At 45.1% G+C, this 24,237-nt stretch overlaps 1 protein-coding gene across 1 annotated transcript in view; it reads right to left on the bottom strand.

Moving 5' to 3' along the window:
- LOC126248426 (uncharacterized) overlaps positions 1-24,237 on the bottom strand; it is a 66,176-nt gene that overhangs the window by 21,147 nt on the left and 20,792 nt on the right. The window lies entirely within an intron of this gene.

Raw genomic sequence — 24,237 nt, 5'->3', positions numbered from 1 at the left:
GGATGGCCGGACGCGGGTTTGAACCATCGTCTTCCCGAATGCGAGTCTAGTGTGCTAACCAATGCGTCACCTCGCTCGGTCATGTTTCAAAAAGCTGACTTGGTCAAGTTGCATTTCCACTCTGCAGTATGTAAGACCATGAACAAGGAACGTAAGTTACGTAAATGCTCTTCCATGGATGAACTCATCACGACGACGTCATCGAGGTAATTGATGGACTCTGGAATGGACAACATCAGTCGTTCCAAGAAACGCTGAAAAATTGCCGGGGGCGCTAGCCACACCGAACGAGAGGTGCTGATGTAGCTACAACCCGCGGCTCGTGTTAATTACACGGAACTGTTTACAATCCTCATCCTACGGAACCTGTAAGATGGCTTCAGATAAATCAGTTTTGAAGAAAAGCTTTCTGCTAGCGTGTTTAGCCAATAACTCGTCCGGATGGAGCAAAGGGTGGGTGTCAATAATAGATTGAGCGTTAACTGAAACTTTAAAGCCAGCTCAAAGGCGAAGCTGACGAGTCGGTTTCTTAACAGTCACGAGACGTAAACAACTTACTCGATGTAATAGACTGTCCAATTCTAATTTCACTTGATCACACAAAACCACTTGAATACGGCGCGAAAGGGAAAAGCGCGGCCGCCCAATATGTTTCAGAGTAATGTGGACTTCAAAATTAGTGGCCCAACCTAAACCATCCGACAAAAGGGACGAATGGAAAAACCAAAAGTACTGAAAGCATCCAGACCGAACAAATTTGAGATACCAGCATTATCTACTACCAAAATGTCAAGCAACGAACAACAATTTATATAAGTTGGGCAGCGTAAACTGCCCCAAAATTTGAATATGCTACTTGTTGTAACTCACCAAATGTCGAGTAACTGGAGACTACGACGGAGATCCCAAATCCACAGAAGTTTGTACGTTCAATAAAATCATGGCTGCACCCATTTCCACTTGTAGTGGGGGAATTTGCCCATCACTCGCACTGCGATAAATAGTTTTTTGTTATGATTCTTAAGCATTAGAGGCAACTGACACACGTGACCATTTCTACAGGAAGGGACTGAGGACGACCCGCAGACGCTGTATGTCTTTTTTCCTACAGTTGTTGCACGTCGCTCAGTGCTTAGATCACGCGGCCCAAACGTTGCGCGAAACAGTATGGGGAAGACGGGCGCTCGGCGGAGCACTGCCGTTGCTGTCGTTTTTGGCATGTTGATGTCTGACGGCCAGCAGCAGGAGCTACCGAGACGGTGTCACACCAAGCCTCAATCTGGTCACCAGCATCACGAGATACCTCGAAAGATTGAGCAATATTTAACACTTCTGCCAAAGATGACTTCTAGTGCGTGTTGACGCACCTCCTTGTCAGGAGCCAACCGAATGATGGCACGGGAGTCGTGATGAACATCGGTAGCAATCTGCGACAGGAGTTCGACCGCCCAAGCGCGGTAGTACTTATGGACAACGACAGAACTTTACAATTTGGCATTTACGGTGAACCAACACTTTCTGTCGAACAGAAGCGACGCGGGTCCCTGGAGCGGGGCTAGCTGGCACAACAATTGGTAAATCCGAGCATAAATACAAGAAAGAAACAAACCGTTACGTATGTTTGTATCAGTGACATCAGGTGTTGCCACAGCCGCTTATCGTAAGCCTTTTAGTCCTCGGCCGCATCCACGTAAGTGAGAAATGGCGGCGGGTAAGACGTCGGCGTGAAAGCCTCCCTAGTCAATGCTCCCGACAGGTTCGAGGTAGCAACCGCCAGAGCCTGCTGCTACTCGAGGAGAGATTGAAGCACTGCCTCCATGGACAGAAGAACCGAAGGAGGCACTAAACAAACTGAGCACGTGGAAGTGAGAACCTTATTCATAGTCATTTCTGTCGTCAACACTACGGCCACACTGAATCAATGATAAATCTTGATCCACATACAAGTGAACAATAGTTGAGAACATGCACGTAAACATGCCCTCCGGTAGACGGCGCGGCAGATAGTTCTCCGTGAATACAACTCATGGGGCCCACCACAGGTCGCCGCTGCTGGAATATTCGAAGAGTAGCGTGCCGGTGCCTGGTGTCGATGCCTGTATTAAGTACACGGCTATAGCAGTTAACGCTTTATACACTGAGGAAAGCAGAGAGGGATGGGAGGATGTAAAATACAACGATGTGAGGGCAGTGGCTGTAATTGAACTGCTTGTACATGAGACGGTGCTACGGTCCCACGTCGTTCTTCGTGTAACACGTCTGGGTGGAACAATGTGGAAGAGGCGGGCGGTAGCGACTATGGTGACGACTACGACGACGGGGGAGATTCCTTTAACCGGCTTCAGTGGGGCGGCGATTCCCGGTATTAAGGCGGTTAGATTACGCCTGGCAGTGGCGATATCTTCCAACAACGGTCAACCGGAAGACCGGAGGCACCAGGTGACCAGTGGCAGCGACGTTGACGACGACTTCTTCGAACAGTGCTAGCAAAACCGTGAATCCACTTGTTTCTCGTGCTCATTCATACGGCCCCTTGTTAAATCTTGACACCATTGTCTGGCATTTCACTAACACAGCATACCTGCCCCATATGGTAGGCAAAACTCCTGAGCACTCTGAGTAACGATTTTGTAAGTCAATGTTGTCTGCTATCGCTAAAAGCCAGATGATTATTAAGCAACAATTGTTACATTTATGACATCCTAAAAAACGACACATGTTACTGTACTCCTGCAACCTCATTCAGAGCTGCAAACATTTAACTGTAACTAAACGGCTTTTTCTTTCGAATAGGCATCGTACAATCATTTCTTTCACGATCCTTCCGTGAACAGAACGGTAAGAAGTGTCAATCACTAGCACGATGAACGTACTTTGGGCAATGTTGAAGAGTATAAATGTTGACATAAAGCACTAAAACATGGATCCCAAACGGGGAGATGGTCTGTGCGAATAGTCCCATAATTGTTGAGCTACGTACCTGCAATGTCAGCTACTATATATCGCCAAATGTTGTGGGAGCACCGGGACACGAGTCGGTCATCAGCTGCTAAAGAGTGGCTAAAATGACTCTGAGCACTATGGGACTTAACTTCTGAGGTCATCAGTCCCCTAGAACTTAGAACTACTTGAACCTAACTAACCTAAGGACATCACACACATCCATGCCCGAGGCAGGATTCAAACCTGCGACCGTAGCCGTCGCGCGGTTCCAGACTGTAGCGCCTAGAACCGCTCGGCCACTCCTGCCGGCTGCTAAAGAGTATGGGGTGCTTTTGTCTCAGTACAGTTCTGGCAGAAATGTATTCTTGAAACACCACGTTCAAATCAGCGGTAATCCAACTTTCAGTCGATCGGCTCGTATGGAACTGCAGGGGCGACGCGAATTCCACTTGACAGGCACTTCTGGTCGTTGTGTGTGCCACTTAATGTACGTAGAGACATTGTCTTTTCCATATTTTAGATCCATCCTACACAATTTTTATCTCGGAAATCCGAGTTCTTGTGTAATCTTTTATATACCATGACTCAAGCGTCTAGTACCAATATCAGCCGCCGTTCAGAGTCGGTTAAGGAGCACCCCGTCATGACATTCGCTGCACACTTGCCTGTAAATAATTTCTCGGATATCGCACAATGCGGTATATCTAGTAATAACGTTCGGCCACCGTACACAGTATATCCTCAGTGAGATAGCCCTACTGCAACGTTTAACCACCCAGCTGAATAGAGACGCGATCGTGGAACGCTGTGCACTAGAGAGACAACGGATGCTATAACTTCAATTACAAAAGAAAAAAAAAAAAACCTGTGTGAGCAACGTTCCTAGGGTATGAATGAGTCGTCTTCGTCTTCAGTTCAACATTATCCAGCCTCAGGACAGGTAGGGACGTTTATAGTACTTCTCCACTTTCACCAATTGTTCTTTTGTGACTGTTTGTTTCCAGGCCATATTCCTTCTTGCTAAACTAGTCTCGACCGAATCAATAAATTTCGCTATGGGTTTCCCTCTTGCCCTCAGACTTGGCTACCATGATTCGTTTTGAGATCCTGCCATCGTAAATTCTCTTAAAATGTCAAAATCATTGTATTCAACTCCTCTCAAGTCTATCACTCAACTTTTCTACTCCTATTACCTTCCTATCATGTTATTTCTCACTCTGTATCTCCTCGTTTTCCCGAATATATTTCTCAGGGATTTCATTCCCGAAGATTCGACTTTACATTCCTGTCTTCTTGTCATTCCCCAGGTCTCAGATTCAGATGTTAATATGGGTGTAAAGTACGTTTTATATAGCACTTACTTACAGTTACTTTGGCACCTCCTTTACCCAGACCAAGTCCCTCACACACTAGTAAATTTCATTGTCCTTGTGTACCCTTCTGGTAATTCCATCCTCCATCCTTGCACGTGGCGAAAAAGAATTTAGCGTGGTATACTCGTTCTAGCTTTAGGAGATTCTGGAGATAAAGCTCACTCAACGATTACCTGATTCTCTTGCAATCGGCTACATAACATAGTGTGTAATTTCATGTTTAAATGTCATCTTCTAACATTGTTTTAGGGAGGTGTGTCCAGAAGGTTCAAATGGTTCAAATGGCTCTCAGCAATATGGCACTTAACTTCTGAGGTTATCAGTCCCCTAGAACTTAGAACTACTTAAATCTAACTAACCTAAGGACATCACACACACCCATGCCCGAGGCAGAATTCGAACCTGCGACCGAAGCGGTCGCGCGGTTCCACACTGTAGCGCCTAGAACCGCTCGGCCACCCCGGCCGGAGACGAAAGAGAGGCCAGTACACCAACCATTGCATGTTTTACTTAGCCTATAAGTAATGGTTATGAAGTTAAGTCTGCTAGAAGCTCTCAGTGAAGGTTTCATTTGTAATCTGGCCTTCGGTTGTCCTTCGAAATGTTATACGGTGTACTATGCACTGCGACTCTAATACACTCCTGTCGTGTTTCGGACTGAACAGGAAGCACTAATCTGTGGTTTTCAGAAAGGACGAATCTCGGTCACAGGTGCCAATAAAACTATTAATGAAATCCTTGACAGTTTGCATTCATGTTGCCCTCTGCTCTTCCGTGAACATGTACGGCAGGAATGGAGAACTGAAGTTTCGCTCACTCATTGCAATGGCTCTGGGCTTGCAGCGTCGTTGGAGAACGTCTGCGGAGTTTTTAAGATATGGAGAGGAACTAGTGATAAGGTGAAACTCCTAGTCGATCAGTGGGCGTTCTGAGATAATGGAATTAATTACAAACTGCCCGTGGAATATAGAAGTCTGTTTTCAAGTCTACAACCAGCACAAAACTTGAAATCTGAAACAGATTTCACTAAATATGATATCCTGAGAATATCTTATATCGTTATTCAATGTTTGTAATCCTGTAAGCTTGAATTACTTGCGCAATTAGTTAATTTTGTCACAGTGTTACACGGGAAAAATAGTTATATTCAGAATTATTCCGTAAAAATGTATCATGTAAAGAAATATTTCAACATAATATCAGTCTAATGTCAGTTTGTATCTAAGTTGCTATTTAATAGACAGTAATTAAGTTTTTCGATGTGTTGTACATCTTTGGTGTATTTCTTTTTTGGCTGTAATTAAAATCACTGTTTTCTCCATCTTTCTCATTTCATTCTCATCTCGTATCTCTCATTTTAATACACAAGAAATAGATGAAGAAAAATCTTATGTCGCGAGACTCACCGAGAGATGCTACGTCATTGCCGCCGCTCACCGGCTTTTGGACCAGTGTGGCGCTAATGAAAACCAGAAACTAATAGCAGACGAGAATTTCTATACACATAAATCAGAAGAAAATGTAAAGAGAAATACATAAGCGCATCCAGTAAAACGCTATTTAGTGCACTTAATGAATTACACAAAGCCGCTTACCAAAAACAACGTGCCTTTCCAACTCCCTCCCATCTCTCTCTATCTTTCTCTTTCTCCCTCTCTTGCTCTCTCTCTCTCTCTCTCTCTCATTCACACACACACACACACACACACACACACCAACAATTTCCACCATCAGAAGCAGCACACAAACTCACACTAAATATTTGGAAGTAGTGCCACACAGGATAAAACCAAAACGGTGAACAAGTGACCAGCGACAATAATATAGCATCTCTCGATTAGTATGGTGAAATGAGGTTATTCGTCATCTCTTTCGCGTGTGAAAACGTGTGATACTCGTTGAGAGTGAAATGAGAAATATAGGAAAACCAGTGTATATACACTGCAGGAAAGAAGTTAATACACACTATTACATGATTTCAATTCACTCAAGATTTATTGTTGCGCATGAGTGCATCTGGAGTACCTGAAATAATTACATTTTCAGACCAGTAGCACAAGCAGTTCTGAGGTTTCAAATATAGACCCATGCTGCAACACTGGTGTAGCCTCCAAGGGCGGAAATGGAGGAGGTCACTCGGGCATCCAGTTGATAGTGCAGATGGCGAACACTGACCTGCGATACGCTATGCCACACCTGCTCGACCTGCTCACGTAATTCTCTAAGAGTTGTTGGCTGACGAGTCGCACCAGTCACTTCTCGTCCCATCGTATCCGAAACGTGCTCGATTGGAGACAAGTACGGAGATCGCGTTAGTCAGGGAAGTTTCTGCATGTTTTGCAGAGCGCTTTCAGCTTCAGGGGCAGTATGTGGGCAAGCATTATCCTGTTGTAACAAAACATCATCTTCCTTTTGCAATAACGCCAAAAGAATCGGTATAACAACATTCTGCACGTACCGAGCGCAGGTTAGCGTCCCCTCCAGAAACACCTGAGGTGTGCGGCAGTTACAGCTTATCGCAGCTGGGACCATGAGGCCTCGGTCGTGGCCGTTGTGTCTAGGTCGAATGCACTCTCGGGATAGCGACGATCACTTGCGTGCAGGCAGACCTGCTTTCATCGCTGAAGACCACGGCTCGCCATTCCATATCCCAAGCAATCTTCCGACGGTACCAGTCGAGCCTTGCACAACGATACTGTGGCGTGAGTGGAAGACGGGCTACAGCTATGTGTGCCCCTAGGCCCACTGCTAATAACCGGTTCGCAACACTTCATGCTGACACAATTGGGCTTACAAGGCGTCTTATCAATGTTATGGCAGCTGTACGATCTGCCACTGCTGCCCTTGGAGTACGACGACCCCGGCGGGAGTCTGTGGTGCGTGGACGTATAGAACCTCACGTACAGGTGTCAGAATATTCATGTGACCGTTGATACGAGCATCGCTGTACTACTGATACAGCGCGTTCTACTTGTGTGGCATGCCGCGGGTCGGCAGGCCACAATTAAACCACTTTCTGATTCGCTTAGTTGGCTGAAGGAAGTACGCGTGTGTCTCCGCGGTTGGGTTGCTTGCTTGCTTCACATGTGCACCACAAAGAGCCTTCTGCCTGAAAGCAATCCATATGAAAGGGTAGACACAGATGACGCTCTGCTAGCTAAGTCAATACGTTATCTGCTAGAGGATGACATTAAATCCAGTATCAGTACATCTACTAGCCCCCAGGTGGCATATGCCGCCATCGGATCAAAATCGACAACACTTTCCATGTGTACTAATTGTACTAATTTTTGTTCCGGCAGTGTATTTAAAACATATAAAGAAAACAGACCAGAGCTGTAAAATGAAACGGAGAACAGAAGTACAGAACTTGCATCACTGTTACTCTCGGAAACAGCATTGGGAAATACACTGACGTGCCAAAGAAACTGGTATAGGCATGCGTATTCAACTACAGAGATATGTAAACAGGCAGAATACGGCGCAGCGGTCGCCAACGCCTATGTAAGACAAGTGTCTGGCGCAGTTGTTAGATCGGTTACTGCTGTTACAATGACAGGTTATCAATATTCAAGTGAGTTTGAATATGGTGTTGTAGTCGGCGCACGAGCGATGGGACACAGCATCTCCGAGGTAGCAAGGAAGTGGGGATTTTCCCGTACGACCATTTCATGAGTGTACAGTGAAACTCAGGAATCCGGAAAAACATCATATCTCCGACATCGCTGCGGCCGGAAAAAGATCCTGCAAAAACGGGACCAACGACGACTAAAGACAATCGTTCAACGTTACACAAGTGCAACCCTTCCGCAAATTGCTGCAGATTTCAGTGCTCGGCCATCAACAAGTGTCAGCATGCGAACCATTTAACGAAAGATCATCGATATGGGTTTTCGGAGCTCAAGGCCTACTCGCGTACCCTTGTTGACTACACGACACAAAGCTTTAAGACTCGTCTGGATCCGTAAACACTGACATTGGAGTGTTGATGACTGAAAACATGTTGCCTGGTCGGACGAGTCTCTTTTCAAGTTGTATCAAGTAGATGGACTTGCACTGGTATGGGGCCAATCTCATAAATCCATAGACCGTGCTTGTCAGCAGGGGACTGTTCAAACTGGTGGAGACTTGTAATGGTGTGGCGCGTGTGCAGTTGGAGTGATAAGGGACCCCTGATACGTCTACATACGACTCTGAGAGCTGACACATACGTAAGCATCCATTCATGTCCATTATGCATTGCGACGGACCTGGGCATTCCAACAGGACAATGCGACACACCACACGTGAAGACTTGCTACAGAGTGTCTCCAGGAACGCTCATCAGAGTTTAAACACTTCCTCTGGCTACCAAACTCCCCAGAAGATATGAAAATTATTGAGCATATCTGGAACCCCTTTGAAACGTGCTGTTCACAAGAGATCTCCACCCTCTCGAACTCTTATGGACAGCCCTGGTTGATTCATAGTAGCAATTCCCTCCAGCACAATTTCAGACATTAGTCAAGTCCATGCCATGTCATTTGCGGCATCTCTGCGTGGTCACAGGGACCTACACAATATTAGGCAGGTGTACCGTTTCCTTTGAATCTTCACTGTAATAACTCTTCAAGGGAAGAAGGTACCCACGTCATGTTAAACTGACCGTTTTGAGTGTATCTTTTCTCAGTAATTTTTAACAGTAGAACACTGAAATTTTTTCCTCATATATTTACAAGAGCGCTGACATTGTTTTAAGACTAAAATATTACGACTACAAATTTGAAAACTGTTTCAATACTGACCCCTTTTTCATGCAAAATTCTGAAATAAAAGTGTCATGGGTCCCTTTATATTATAGCTAGGAAGCTAAGGAAAAATGCCTTTAACGAGCAAAGACGCCATTAGCAGCATCTCACTGAACTTGAACTGGGTCGTGTTTTTATGCTACGAGAAGCTGGATGTTCCTTCTGCGATATTGCACAAAGGCTTAGCAGGAATTTAGCCATTGTACATGACTGTTGACAGTGGTGTTCACGAGAATGTACAGCCGCGAGAAGACTGGGCTCTGGACGGCCACGTGGCACTAGACTGAGAGGGAAGACCATCAAATATGATGTATGGCCCTGGCACATCGTAGTGCATCTGCAGCACCAATTTGAAAAGCAGTTGACTCCACAATGACACAACAAACTGTTACAAATCGTTTACCTCAAGGAATGCTCCGAGCCAGACGCCCTGTAGCATGCATTCCACTGCCCCCAACCCATCAACATTTGCGACTTCTGTGGTATCAAGCGCGAGCTCATTGGAGGGCAGGATGTGGATCTTTTGTGTTTTCTGATATATGCTGGTTCTGCCTCGTAGCCAGTGAAGGCCGTGTGTTGGTTAGGAGGAGGCCAGTTGAGGACCTGCAACCAACCTGTCTGTGTGCTAGACACACTGGAGCTACATCCGGAGTAATGGCCTGGGTTGCGGTTTCGTATGAGACCAGAAGTACTCTCGCGGTTATCCCACGCACTATGACTGCAAACGTGTCCGTTAGCCTAGTGAGCAGACCTATCGTGCTGCCATTCATGAACTGCGTTCCAGGGTTCTGTTTTTTCAACGTTGTTGTAACTTAACGTGCTCTACAGTGTGTCGACATGTTGCCTTGGCCTTCTCGATCACCAGATCTGTCTCCAATTGAACACATATGGGACACAATCGGACGATAACTCCAGCGTCATCCACAAAAAGCATTAACAGTCCCTCCATTGCCCTTCCATGTGAACAGGCATGGAAGTCCATCGCACAAACTGACAACCAGTACCTGTACAACACAATACACGTACGCCGGCCGCGGTGGTCTCGCGGTTCTAGGCGCGCAGTCCGGAGCCGTGCGACTGCTACGGTCGCAGGTTCGAATCCTGCCTCGGGCATGGATGTGTGTGATGTCCTTAGGTTAGTTAGGTTTAAGTAGTTCTAAGTTCTAGGGGACTGATAACCACAGCAGTTGAGTCCCATAGTGCTCAGAGCCATTTGAACCAGCCAATACACGCACGTTTGCGTGCTTGCGTTCAACAGTGTAGCGGTTACACCAGTTATTAATGTACCAGCGTTTCAGATTTGCAGTGGCTGATCTCGCACTTATACTAAACGTATGATCTTGCAATATTAATCACTTAAATATGTTACCTAGACAAATGTATTCCCGAAATTTCATTACTCTACATTAATGAGTTTTTGGTGTTGCGATTTTTTTCCCATCTGTATAGATTTCTCTGCCACTAATTTGCAAGCAGGATGTAGTAAAGAATTATATTTTCGAAATTTTGTAGGAGAGCTTAGTAACTTGATAATGGCACATAAAGTTTTCCCTGCTGTAAACTTCTTTCCATTAGTACACATGCCCTACACAAACCTAACATTGTTTTTATTATATTTTCACTATTTTATTTCTTCCACGTCCTTTAGACCTTTTATGTAAACTTTGGAGATCGATCTCGAAATTTATTTTCGCAGAAACAAGAAACTCACATGCTACGTTGTTGTTATAAAAACAACCATTAATTCAAAGTCGAGAAGCCACAGAACAACAAGTTGGTGTGTCTCACTCTGCAAGCTGTCGTTTAAACTAACATTTAAGACTTTTGATTGTGGATTTGGTCCGAAATACTTATATTCGCACAAAGCATACTTCAAACCATCATAGTCATCTATAAGAAAGAAATTCCATATTTTCATCATTTCGAAGGTATGTTCAGCCCAAGATAATTCTTCCGACTACTTTGCAGACAACATGCTGTAAATCTATACAATGCATGAGAGCAAATCAAACTGTGAAGCTCCATCTTCACAAATAATGCAGTTTTATTTGAGTATTTAAAGAAATGCACAAATTATCTTTTTAGCCCTAACACATAAAACAAACTACGAACTTAGTCTATTATTTTTACAGTAATAAAACGATACCCATTGAAAATGACGTATATATGTTGAAACATGTTTAGATAACGAATAGAAAAAAGAAACGCAACGTGTTGTGCAGACTGGAAAGTTTTAAAATCCAGACTTCATTCACAAACAAGGAGAAAAACGTCAACAATAGATTCCAATCCCAACAAGATGATTAACGTCCATTGTTTGGAGCTGCGTACAAAACGTATCATCTTGCACGATATCATCCTGGGCGTACTCAGTAGCAGTGAGATGGGGGCCACAGAAGTATTCTCATGCGCTTGGAGTGCTCCTCAATTTATTAAGACACAGTTCGGGAGCGAAGAGGTGATGCATTGTCTTGCTGGAGATTGAATTGGACTGCAGGGTGCTGTAGGCAATTAGTGAGTACACGTGGTTGGAGAGAAGGTTCTTCTATCAGTGTGCGGTGAAACATGAGGGCAAAAGAATCAGGAGCATCATTTAATCCCATATTGTCATAGCCACCCTTGAAAGCCTCCACCAACTGCCTGAATGGTTATCTGCCATCAAATGGGGTACATCATCTCATTTGGGTTTTGAAGAACTCGGTCGTCTTGTACCAATGTGTATAACTACTTGTCAGTCCAGGAAATCGCGTTTCGGGCTTCTAACGTCCAGTGGCGGTGTCCGTGCAGAAAAAAGCAGAATACACGTGGGACACGGTTTCTGCATCCCACAGTGAGGAAGTGATTCTAGATTGTACGACTTTTCTTCGGTTGTTGCTCGATTGTCTGATGATATGCTGCAAATCTGTCAGTATTTACGCTAGAGCAGTACGCAATAGCAGACAGCAATCCTTGTCACAAACACGTTGTGGCCAGTGTCGGTTGAGTCGGGTGGGGGCTCTTCACTCACGGTACACGCCTGACGCGGTGGAGCGTGAGACGCCCAGTGCCTGCACTACCTCGGAGATCCTGTTCTCTTGTGACGGGCATCCACCGTCAGGACGTGGTCACATCAACTTGCAGCTTGACTCTCGCACTGCCTGCTCTCGACCATGACGACGACGGTCAGTAAATGCCCTGACGACACCCTGTCCACGTGACAGGGCTAACCATTCCATTTGACGCGCAATCTGTAAATTGAGGTGCTATAGTAGTCAGTTGCTCAAGAGTGTATAACATGACAAACTGAATGCTTGGACAATGCGTGATGACCGTGGATGGGTATGTCATACACTATAAATGTTTTACCTCTGAGATATCGACGGTGAATGATTACGAATTCAGAGTAACAGTCTCATATGATGTGATAATTCAAGGTACAACAAAAAATGGTTCAAATGGCTCTGAGCACTATGCGACTTAACTTCTGAGGTCATCAGTCGCCTAGAACTTAGAACTTATTAAACCTAACTAACCCAAGGACATCACACACATCCATGCCCGAGGCAGGATTCGAACCTGCGACCGTAGCCGTTGCTCGGTTCCAGACTGTAGCGCGTAGAACCGTACGGCCACTCCGGCCGCAAGGTACAACAACCAGCCGTTCATTATGTGACCTAGTAACGTGCTCGGTTCAAAGACTTCTCTTCATCTCACCTTACCAAATCAGATCCCACTGAATACGAAGAAGTTCCGTCACTGAACGCGTTTGCAATTTTTAAGACACTAATTGACGCCTCGTCAGATGCTGTTCCCTCACCATGATTGTCGCATACTTCTAAAAAATGGTTCAAATGGCTCTGAGCACTATGTGACTTAACTTCTAACGTCATCAGTCGCCTAGAACTTAGAACTAATTAAACCTAACTAATCCAAGGACATCACACACATCCATGCCCGAGGCAGGATTCGAACCTGCGACCGGAGCGATCGCTCGGTTCCAGACTGTAGCGCCTAGAACTGCACGGCCACTCCGGCCGGCCGAATACTTCTCTCAGAGGTTTTGCCCTTTAGAGACGCTTTTCACTTGCTATGCCGATGGTGTGCGGTTTCCTTTGGTTATTTAACCGTAATAATAATCACAATAACAGTAATAATAATAATAATAGTAATAATGATTATGATTATAATTATAGTAATAATAATAACGTAAGAACAATGCATAAGGCCACAGTTGAAAAATGTTCAGCCGGCCGTAGTCGCCGAGCGGTTTTAGGTGCTTCAGTCTGGAACCGCGTGACCACTACGGTCGCAGGTTCGAATCCTGCGTCGGGCATGGATGTGTGTGATGTCCTTAGGTTAGTTAGGTTGATGTAGTTCTAAGTTCTAGGGGACTGATGACCTCAGAAGTTAAGTCCCATAGTGCCTAGAGCCATTTGAAAAATGTTCAAAACGAGATTTCAAATTCGTTTTTACTGTGCAGTAAACAGATGTCTCGTTTCTTCCACTTGTAAAAGTAAGACTAACACCAGGTCCAAACAGCTAAAATGAAGAACTAAATAACTGCCGTTTCTTTGATAAATAGATTTTAACGACTGAAAACTCACTCGCCGCTATAGTAACTACATTGAGGTGACAAAGTCAAGGAATCGCGTACATAAGGTATAAAAGGGAAATACATTGGCAGGACTGTCATTATTTATATTCATGTGATTTATGTGAAAAGGTTTCCGACGAGATTATGGCCGCAAGACGGGAATTTGCAGGCTTTGAACACGGAGTGCTAGTTTGAGCTAGACGCATGGGACATTCCTTTTCAGAAATCTTTAGGGAATTCAATATTCCGGGATACGCAGTGTCAAGAGTGTGGCGAGAATAACCGATTACTGACATTACGTTCCACCTCGGACAACGAAGTTGACGACGGCCTTCACAAAACGACCGAGAGCAGCGGCGTTTTGCGTTGAGTTGTCAGTGCTAACGGTCAAGCAGTACTGCGTGAAATAACTGCAGAAATCACTGTGAGATGTACGACGAACGTATCCTTTAGGACACGGCGGCGAAATGTGACATTAATGGGCTATGGCAGCAGTCGATCGACGTGAGTGCCTTTTCTAAGAACAAGACATTGCCTGGGGCTCCTCTCCTGGGCTTGTGACTACATCAGTTGGACCCTAGACGACTGGCAAATCGATTTCACTCGATAATACTTAATGGTAGGCTTCGAGTGTGATGCAGGCCCTACGAAGCCATGGACTCAAGCTGTCAACAAGGCAGTGTGCAAGCTGGTTGTGGCCTCATAATGATGTGGGCTTTGTTTCCCTGGAATTGATAGGGTCCTCTGGTCCAATTGAACCGATCATTCACTGGAAAAGTATATGTTCGGCTGCTTGGAGACAATCTGCAGCCAGCCGGCCGAAGTGGCCGTGCGGTTAAAGGCGCTGCAGTCTGGAACCGCAAGACCGCTACGGTCGCAGGTTCGAATCCTGCCTCGGGCATGGATGTTTGTGATGTCCTTAGGTTAGTTAGGTTTAACTAGTTCTAAGTTCTAGGGGACTAATGACCTCAGCAGTTGAGTCCCATAGTGCTCAGAGCCATTTGAACCATTTTTTGAATCTGCAGCCACTCATGGACTGCATGTCCCTAAACACCGATGGAATTTTTGCAGACGACAATGCGTCGTGTCACCCGGACACAATAGAAATCGATTCGTTTGGAGGACATTCTGGACAGTTAGATAGAATGGTTTGGCACACGGGTCGACCGACATGAATGCCGTCGATATGTATGGGATATAGTCTGGAGATGAGTTCGTACACAAAACGATGCACCGGCGACCCTTTCGCAGTTATGGACGGCAGCATGAATCAGTGTTTTTGTAGTTTGCTTGCAACGACGTGTTGAGTCCATGCCACATCGAGTTGCTGCACTACGCCGGGCAAAAGGAGGTCCGACAGGGGGTATTCCATGACTTTTCTCACACAAGTGTAAATCTATTGAAATGATACACATAACTGCCCACATATTTCTGGGTTCGTCAGTCTGTACAACTTGAGAATTCTGTTGGCTGCGATTGTTCGGAGTGCTCGACGTACCCGTAGATGTGAGGTTATTAGTCTCTTGGCAAAAGATGTGAGGTAGTATCGCTTAAGCCCAGTGCTCGAAACTACACACCTGATAGAACGTTTGGCAAGCTGGGCAGTGCAGAAGGATAGGTCCAAATGGGAATAGGTATGCGAGGAGTAGGAAAGGAATGTGGGTGTCCCAGTGGTAAGGCTGAAGTGAATGAGTCGATTACGAAGATCAGCCAAGAGGGCGCCTCTCTGACAGGTTCTGGGAGAACCCCAAAGGGGGTGACGTGCATTAAAGTCACTGAGTAGCAGAAATGGGGGAGGTAACAGCCCAGTAAGCTAAAGTAAGTCTGCCCTGATGACATCGAATGATGGAGGATCATAAATGGTACAGAGGGGAGAAGTCAGATGAGGAAGGAGAAGGCGAACTGCAACAGTTTGAAGACGGGTGGTCAGGGAGATGGGTTAACTATGAACATCATCCCATATGAGCAGCGTGGCACGCCCATGAGATGGAATGCTGACCTCAGCAGGAAGGTCAAAACGAACCGGGAAGAAAAGTGGAAGATCGAAGTGGTCCTGAGGATGCGATTTTGTTTCCTGAAGGCAGAGTACAAGGGGACGCTGCGATGTTAAAAGCAGCTTGAAGGGTCACAGCTGTAAATCCTCTTTGTGGGACTGAAGACCCTGAACGTTCTATTGGAGGCGAGTCATGATGAGGAAGAGATAAAGGGATGAGAACTCGGCGGCTGCCGAGTGACAACCTGCGAGGACTTGCTGTGATATGGCACAGAAGCACGAGGATCCTGTTCCACGAGGTCCACAGAAGCATTGGCTTGCTTATTCTGTTGTCCTGTGGAATACAACACAGAAAAACTATTGGCAGTGCACACCGGCGTCACGGAGGCCATCCGTGCCAAGGTATCACGTGGCAATACCGTGAAGCGGATTTTCGAGTCGGCAAAGGAGAAGACTATTTGCTTTTGGTGTACTTCTTCTAGCCTTTCCGGCTAGCAGAGCAATACTCAGGTGTTGTTTGGCAGGAGAGACGTAGGAAGTCTTCAAGGGAGTACTCATTCTATCCTTTCTGGCCTACCGGTTGTGTAGCGGGTGTCTTCGCATCTTGAGGTGAGAGTTTGATGGCTTGTTGCACAGCTGGATGGGGGGATGGCGGTGCTATCTTGACACTGGGCTGAATTTGAGGTCGCATGTCTGCATCGCCATGTCCTTCATGGAGCGAGTGGTAACAAGAACAGAACTATAGGTGCCAGACAGGAGTATGTAAGGTATGCGACTAGCCAGTAACTTGCGAGCGACTGGGTTAGGCAGTTTTTGCTTTATCCATTCTCCTGGACAACACACTCATCTAGATTCATGGGACAGTCCCGAGAGGAGGCGGAATGGCCACCATTGCAGTTGATACAGTGGGGAGAAGGAGGCGCATAATCGACCTTGTGCGCATCCCTACCATACGTTGTGTTGACAAGACGTTCTGGTGTGGTTGAAACGATGATACTGGTAACAACGCATTGGGTTGGGAATGTGTGGTAATTTCATAGCCTGCTTTAATCTTGGGCAGAAGCACCACTCTATCAAAGGTGAGATAAAGAGTGTGGGCACTAAGGAGGAATCTACTTTTTCATCACCCGATGAAAGGCAATGACACCCTGATCACAGAACTAAGACTGGATTTTGGCCTCAGTCAGACCATCGAGCAGCCTAGTGTAAGTAACACCACGGGAAGAATTCAGACTTTCATGGACCCTGACACGAACAGGGTAGCCGAGCAGAAGTGAGGCGGCAAGTAGTTGTTGTGCTTGAGAATCCGAAGTAGTCTCCAAAATTAAAGTGCCATTTTTAAACGAGAGCTGGATTTCACACCGACGGCAATTGCACAAACACCTTTCTGAATAATAAACGGATTTACCTTGGTGAAGGACTAACTGCATTCAGTGCGTGAGACCACGAGGAACAGTGGTGCAGCTGGAAGGGTCTTTCAATCATTGGCCTCATTCCTTTTACGATTCGTAGACGTTGATTGTGAAGATGATTGGGTCATTGTGAGAAAATCCCCCATGGTTGCCAGCGTCTCCGATGGTGCGCTCCTTCCAACTGGTGGTCCCCTTCTCGAGGGGGTGCAACTGCCTTAGGTGATTGTTCACACCTCAGGTCACACCTCCCGAACACCTGACAGAGGGACCAATCGACAATTTTGGAAGGTAGCAGCTCAGGCAATAACCCCTCCCTGGGCGTGACCTGTACCAGGGGGTACATGCACACCCTACCTGTCGACCTGGGGCTAGGAATTACGCATTACCCAGTCACCTGTTGCGCGTCAGACGCATGAGCCGGCCTTCAGGAGCGCCACAGGGACGAAGAAGAAAAAGAGGACCCTCAAACGCCGAAGTGGAGGAACGAGAGGAGAGTGGAATCAAAGAAAGCGAAAGGCAACGAGACTGTTCTTATGTCAGTGACAGACAATGCGGATCATTCCCAATAACATCCCAGACATGTTCCCGAAGGGAGGGGAAAAAGAATAGAAAGAGCATAGACATGCAGCACGGAAGTGAAAAGATGCTGCAAAGGCTGGGGCCCTGTGGTAGCCAAGAACGAACCCGCAAAAGAGTGGTGAACCCCCTGGTCGGACGCTTCAAAGTTGCTGAAAATAATGATATATAAAAGAATGGAAAAGAAAATTCTGAAGCTATTAAATGACGGACAGTCTTGCCTAACCAGAGAGACAGTCCTGCTGTTACTCTTGATAATGGAAACAAGAGTTAAGAGAAATAAAGATGCCTTAACTGTCTCTGTTCTCATGAAAAGCTTTCCGAAACAAACATTGGTACAAGATATTTTCGATTCTCAGACAATTAAGTAAAAGCTATAGGGGAAGACGAGTAATATACCATTTATATAAAAACCAAAAGGGAATAAACACAATGGAAGACCAACAGAGAAATGCTCGGATAAAAAACAGCCTAAATACTGTAATTAAACTTCCTCTATTGTTCTACTTGTACATCGAACAAGCAGTGACGGAAATAAAAGATAGATGCCGGAATGGGGTTAAAATTCAGGGTGAAATGGTATCAATGATAAGTTTGGCTGAGGACACTTATCTTCAGTGAAACTGAAGAAAAATTACAGGATCTGTTGAATCGGTTTATCAGTCTAATGAATGCGGTATAAGGACTGAAAATATACGAAAGTAAAGAGGTATAGCAAAAATGAGAATCATGATAAAGCAGCAAGCTAGCACAGGCACAAAGAACATGGCTCTCTAACGAAGTCCACTCGTAAGAAGAAGAAGGTATGCCTGGGTCACAGCATTCTATTAAACTGAATTGCTGAATGTGGGACAACCGGAAATGAGAATCGACGCGTTTGAGATATGGTGATGCAGAACGATGCTGAATATTTAACGGATTGATAGGACAACAAATGAGGAGGTTCTCCCAGAATATGACTAGAGGAGGGAACACGAAGATGGGACATATATTGGCGGTTATCCATTCAGTATATGACATCAGGGAATAGCTAGAAGGAGCAGCAGAGGGCTAAAATCGTAGAGGCGGACAGATATTGAAATATATCAAACAGTCGACAACGGTGGTTGTAGGACTGCTCTAAGATGGAGACACTGGTTCAGGAGAGGAGGTCTTATCGGGCCACATCAAACCATCTGAAGGATCTCCAACCACCCCACGCAGCAAAGGAGGGAAAGTTCAAATTGTTCAAATGGCTCTGAGCACTATGGGACTTAACTTCTAAGGTCATCAGTCCCCTAGAACTTAGAACTAATTAAACCTAACTAACCTAAGGACATCGCACACATCCATGCCCGAGGCAGGATTCGAACCTGCGACCGGAACGGTCGCGCGGTTCCAGACTGTAGCGCCTAGAACCGCTCGGCCACCCTGGCCGGCAAAGGAGGGAAAGTTAGAATTTAATAGCTCATCGGCGTTGCTGATCTCTGTTTTTGCCGAGTGGACTATCCTAGCACTTGCCTGAGTAATTTATATAAACTTGAAACCTAAATCTCGGAAGTCAGAAGATGATTTCACCCCGAACACGAGTCGTCTGTCTTAGACCAGTGCCGAATATGCTGACCATTATGGAGAAATTATGGGAAACCTAAATCTGGATGGTCAGATGTGTATGCTAAGCCCGACCTTCCAGAACGAGTTAAATATGTTCATCATTGCGCCACCTCCACTGACTTTGCCTGGGAGATTATTTGTTTACACGTAACACCAGCAGTCCTAAGTTGGAAAAGCAAATGGCAAATATTTTTCTGCTCGGTTAGTACGCAATAATATGAACATGGAAAGAGCTTCGATAATTATAAAATTTTTGCTGCACTTTCTTACGTCATTGGATAGTATATTCGGTAGTATTTTATGTTCCTTTTAGCGTTCACAAGGAATAACGACCTAGAATAAATACTTATCGATAAGTGAAGTTGTAGATTTATCCGCTCCGGCACTGTGCAGTCAGGAACTGAATTTCAAGAGGTACTCCGTGTATTCAACAGGTGGCCATACGCTTCATAGAGTCGCAGCCTAGTTCCGGAAATGCGCTACGACCACTGAACGGACTGACAGCAATCAACTGTACTACTTACACGTTTATTGCACAAGATTGAGCTATTTGGAAGAAATCACCATACCATATGGCAACTAGTAATATTATATTATTTACAGATGATCAATGGACGAGGCCACATAGCCAGCGTGGAAACAATTAAAAAGACGAAATTTCACTAGCACCAAAAGTAACGGGGACTCAGGTAAAAGTGTTGAAGTAATAGCGTAATAGTTCAGATATCCACTATGAATTACGTATTCCTTACGACGTAGATCTTGCCAGAATTGTAATGTCTGTGTTCGTAACTGCAAAAGATTACTGCAATATTTTCCGTTGGGTACATCATTTTAAGTCAGACAAACCAGGAGCGTTTATTTCATGAGCCTTTCTTAAAGAATATAACAAAGTTTTTATTTATTAGTTACGCAGGAGCATATCATGATAAAGAAAGACATTTTAGCAAGTTTGACACATGACCATTTATTATTTCTCTACAAAACTCTGCAATTGATAGATTACAGTTGAAAAAATAGTAAGATATCCTAGACGTTGAAAAGAAATACGTATGGATCATGTAGGTTTTCCACCATCTTCAGATAACTACACTTTCATTTCAGGTTGGCGAGCAGTGTTGCTGAAGTGTGTACACATTCTACAACCAATGCAAATATTTTCGATGGAATCCCTACAATTGCATGAATACTCTCAGGTCATTGGGCCTATAGATTGTGGGTACTACGCACTGATTTTTGTCTGACCGCTGTCTGCTCCATTCGAGAACTGATCGTGACCAAAATGACTGTGCGAGTATATAAACCCTACGGACGTGCCACATAGCGAAGAGGCGCATTTTTTCTGACTGGTTTCGCGTACGGGAGAACCAGGATTCAAAACCCCGGCCAGTATCAATGTTACGGTGTTTCGTCGTTTCCGGAAAGTTGGAATCACATCTCAAATGTTGGCACCCACAGCGGCTGACGGCAGAACGGGACGTCTTTATGAGACGTCAAGGACTCCCTGGAACAACGTTTTGACGCTGTCGGAATGGTGGCGTCAAGCGAGCCTCTGCCAGCATCTCAAACTCACCTTCTCTCGCTGCGCTTACCTACGTAATATTTCGGGATTTTGTACGCTTTTGGCAAGCGTAAGAGTACAACTGAAAAGCATTTACTGTAAGATGAAGATAAAGTGTAACTATCATGGCGAAAACATAGTACAACTTAAAAGCATTAACAGTGAAGCCATAAAATCATCTGATTGGTCTTTTCTATTTAAGAAACTGAAGAAAACGACTAGATGCACAGTGAAAGGAACGGGAAGAAGAGTAGAAATGACCTGCGGTGCGTTTGGCGCAACGAATAGCATTTTCGAAACAAGATATTGACGTGTCTCACAATAAAAGCTCATAACCATCATTTTATACAGGTAGTGGTTCTTAAAGCGAAAACGATTCAAAAACTGAGTTTTCTCAGCAAACAATCGAGGCAGGTATTTTGGAAATTACGCGGAAACACAGGGAAGTACACAAATGGGACAGTGAACAGACTAGGGTAGAAAACGTAATTATGCGCGTAATGAAAAACACATGAGGTGGACGGGACATGCAACGAGCTGAATGGCTAGTAGATGGACCAAAAAATTCTTTGCAAGAGTCCACGAGGTGAGACGTGACCGAGAAGTGAAGTAATGGAAGGTAGAAGAGATGACGTTCGGAAACACGCCGGAGAAATCTGGATATGCGTAGCTGGAAACTAAGGCTTGGTAAAGTCCCAATAAAGATTGTATGCAGCAGTGGATGTTAAATGGACGATAATGATGATGAATGTAAACCGATGCGGGGCCCGTAAAATAAAAACCGCTGAAGGTACCGCAAGGCCATTGCCTACAAAAGATGATGTTGTCCACGTATGACTGCTGAGTCCCCAAACTCGGCACTAGAGGGACGTGAGCGCACACCCACATGTCGACAGAGCGATCACGTGCAGCCATCGACCGTGCACTGCTCTGTCTTGCTGAAAACGGAGAAATGGTGGCTTCAGAAAAAGAGCAAAAAGGTGTAGTGGGCTTCCTAAAAGTAATTTCAACACAGACCAATGATGCGACAGCATGTTTCCCAATTTCAGTATCATAGCTTAGCCGCCTCTTCTCTACTTTGCGAGTATCATTGTGAATGCAGATTGATGACTGTGCAGTACGTCCATTCATTGTTAATTCTCGTACACATACGTCATCAAAGTATACCAAACAGCGCTCTACATATTTCTAGCACCTCGAGCATAGTGCTTAATTTACGTTCTATCTCTACGTGGATGGGGTCACAGAACACTCTCATAGTCTTCGGGTAAAATTAGAGAATGAAAGACCACTTCGCACTATCTTTGGCCAACCCGCCATGCAGCACCGTTACCGATTTAATCTGCAGCCGACCAGAAGTAGACCGCTACATTCCATGTCTCGGGAATGAATGGAGCTAGCTGAGTCCCCATCCATCCAAGTGCACAAGATTTCTCCAGATGCATGTAGAGGAGGTTAGCACTCCTTATCAATGTATGAGGTGCATTCAAGTTCTAAGGCCTCCGATTTTTTTTTCTAATTAACTACTCACCCGAAATCGATGAAACTGGCGTTACTTCTCGACGTCATCGCCCTGCAGACGTACACATTTTTCACATCGCTGACGCCATGATTCCATGGCAGCGGCGAAGGCTTCTTTAGGAGTCTGTTTTGACCACTGGAAAATCGCTGAGGCAATAGCAGCACGGTTGGTGAATGTGCGGCCACGGAGAGTGACTTTCATTGTTGGAAAAAGCCAAAAGTCACTAGGAGCCAGGTCAGGTGAGTAGGGAGCATGAAGAATCACTTCAAAGTTGTTATCACGAAGAAACTGTTGCGTAACGTTAGCTCGATGTGCGGGTGCGTTGTCTTGGTGAAACAGCACACGCTCAGCCCTTCCCGGACGTTTTTGTTTCAGTGCAGGAAGGAATTTGTTCTTCAAAACATTTTAGTAGGATGCACCTGTTACCGTAGTGCCCTTTGGAACGCAATGGGTAAGGATTACGCCCTCGCTGTCCCAGAACATGGACACCATCATTTTTTCAGCACTGGCGGTTACCCGAAATGTTTTTGGTAGCGGTGAATCTATGTGCTTCCATTGAGCTGACTGGCGCTTTGTTTCTGGATTGAAAAATGGCATCCACGTCTCATCCATTGTCACAACCGACGAAAAGAAAGTCCCATTCACGCTGTCGTTGCGCGTCAACATTGCTTGGCAACATGCCACACGGGCAGCCATGTGGTCGTCCATCAGCATTCGTGGCACCGACCTGGATGACACTTTTCGCATTTTCAGGTCGTCATGCAGGATCGTGTGCACAGAACCCACAGAAATGCCAACTCTGGAGGCGATCTCTTCAACAGTCCTTTGGCGATCCCCCAAAACAATTCTCTCCACTTTCTCGATCATGTCGTCAGACTGGCTTGTGCGAGCCCGAGGTTATTTCGGTTTGTTGTCACACGATGTTCTGCCTTCATTAAACTGTCGCACCCACAAACGTACTTTCGACACATCCATAAGTCCATCACCACATGTCTCCTTCAACTGTCGATAAATTTCAATTGGTTTCACACCACGCAAATTCAGAAAACGAATGATTGCACGCTGTTCAAGTAAGGAAAACGTCGCCATTTTAACTATTTAAAACAGTTCTCATTCTCGCCGCTGGCGGTAAAATTCCATCTGCCGTACGGTGCTGCCATCTCTAGGACGTATTGACAATGGACGCGACCTCATTTTAAAACAATCCGCATGTTTCTACCTCTTTCCAGTCCGGAGAAAAAAAATCGGAGGCCTTAGAACTTGAATGCACCTCGTATAGCAATAGATTTGAAAGTGTTGTGATGTAATACCAGACAGTTAAGAAGAACCAGATACGGGTGATTTTTATGCCTGATGGTGCTCCAGATGGATGGAGTTCGAAGCATTTTACGCAACTCAACTACGCTATTAGTTTTAAAGTATTGTTCTAGTGTGTGGGATCAGTACCAGGAGGGTATTGGAAAGAAGTAACATAAACACATACACTCCTAATGCTACACAGTTCTGCACTTAAAATAGATTATAATGTTAGATCGCTTCAGTTTCCGACCTATTACTCAAGTGGAGTGCATCGCTGTTAAAATGCCAATGTAAGATATATATTTCCAGCGCATGACATAAATCCTCCCTGCAGGTTTCTCTACTTTAAACTATGGTAACAAACTGTAAAATGAAAAAAAAACACTACCTTAAAATATCGATACTGTGTGATACGTGCTCAATGTAGTATTCCAGAGATGTATAGTGTCCACTGTTCACATCCAATCACGGTTCAGAAATTATACTTCTCTCGTATCAGTCCTACATAAAATGGTTGTTAGTAACGGAGAATAGCTCTTATAAGGAGCCAGATAAACGCATAGCAGCGGCGTTCGACATGTGAAATTACACGTGATGCCGCCACT

Source organism: Schistocerca nitens, chromosome 3 (assembly GCF_023898315.1).
Source record: "Schistocerca nitens isolate TAMUIC-IGC-003100 chromosome 3, iqSchNite1.1, whole genome shotgun sequence".
NCBI classification, from domain to species: Eukaryota; Metazoa; Arthropoda; class Insecta; order Orthoptera; family Acrididae; genus Schistocerca; species Schistocerca nitens.
This window is presented reverse-complemented; position numbering and strand designations above follow the sequence as displayed.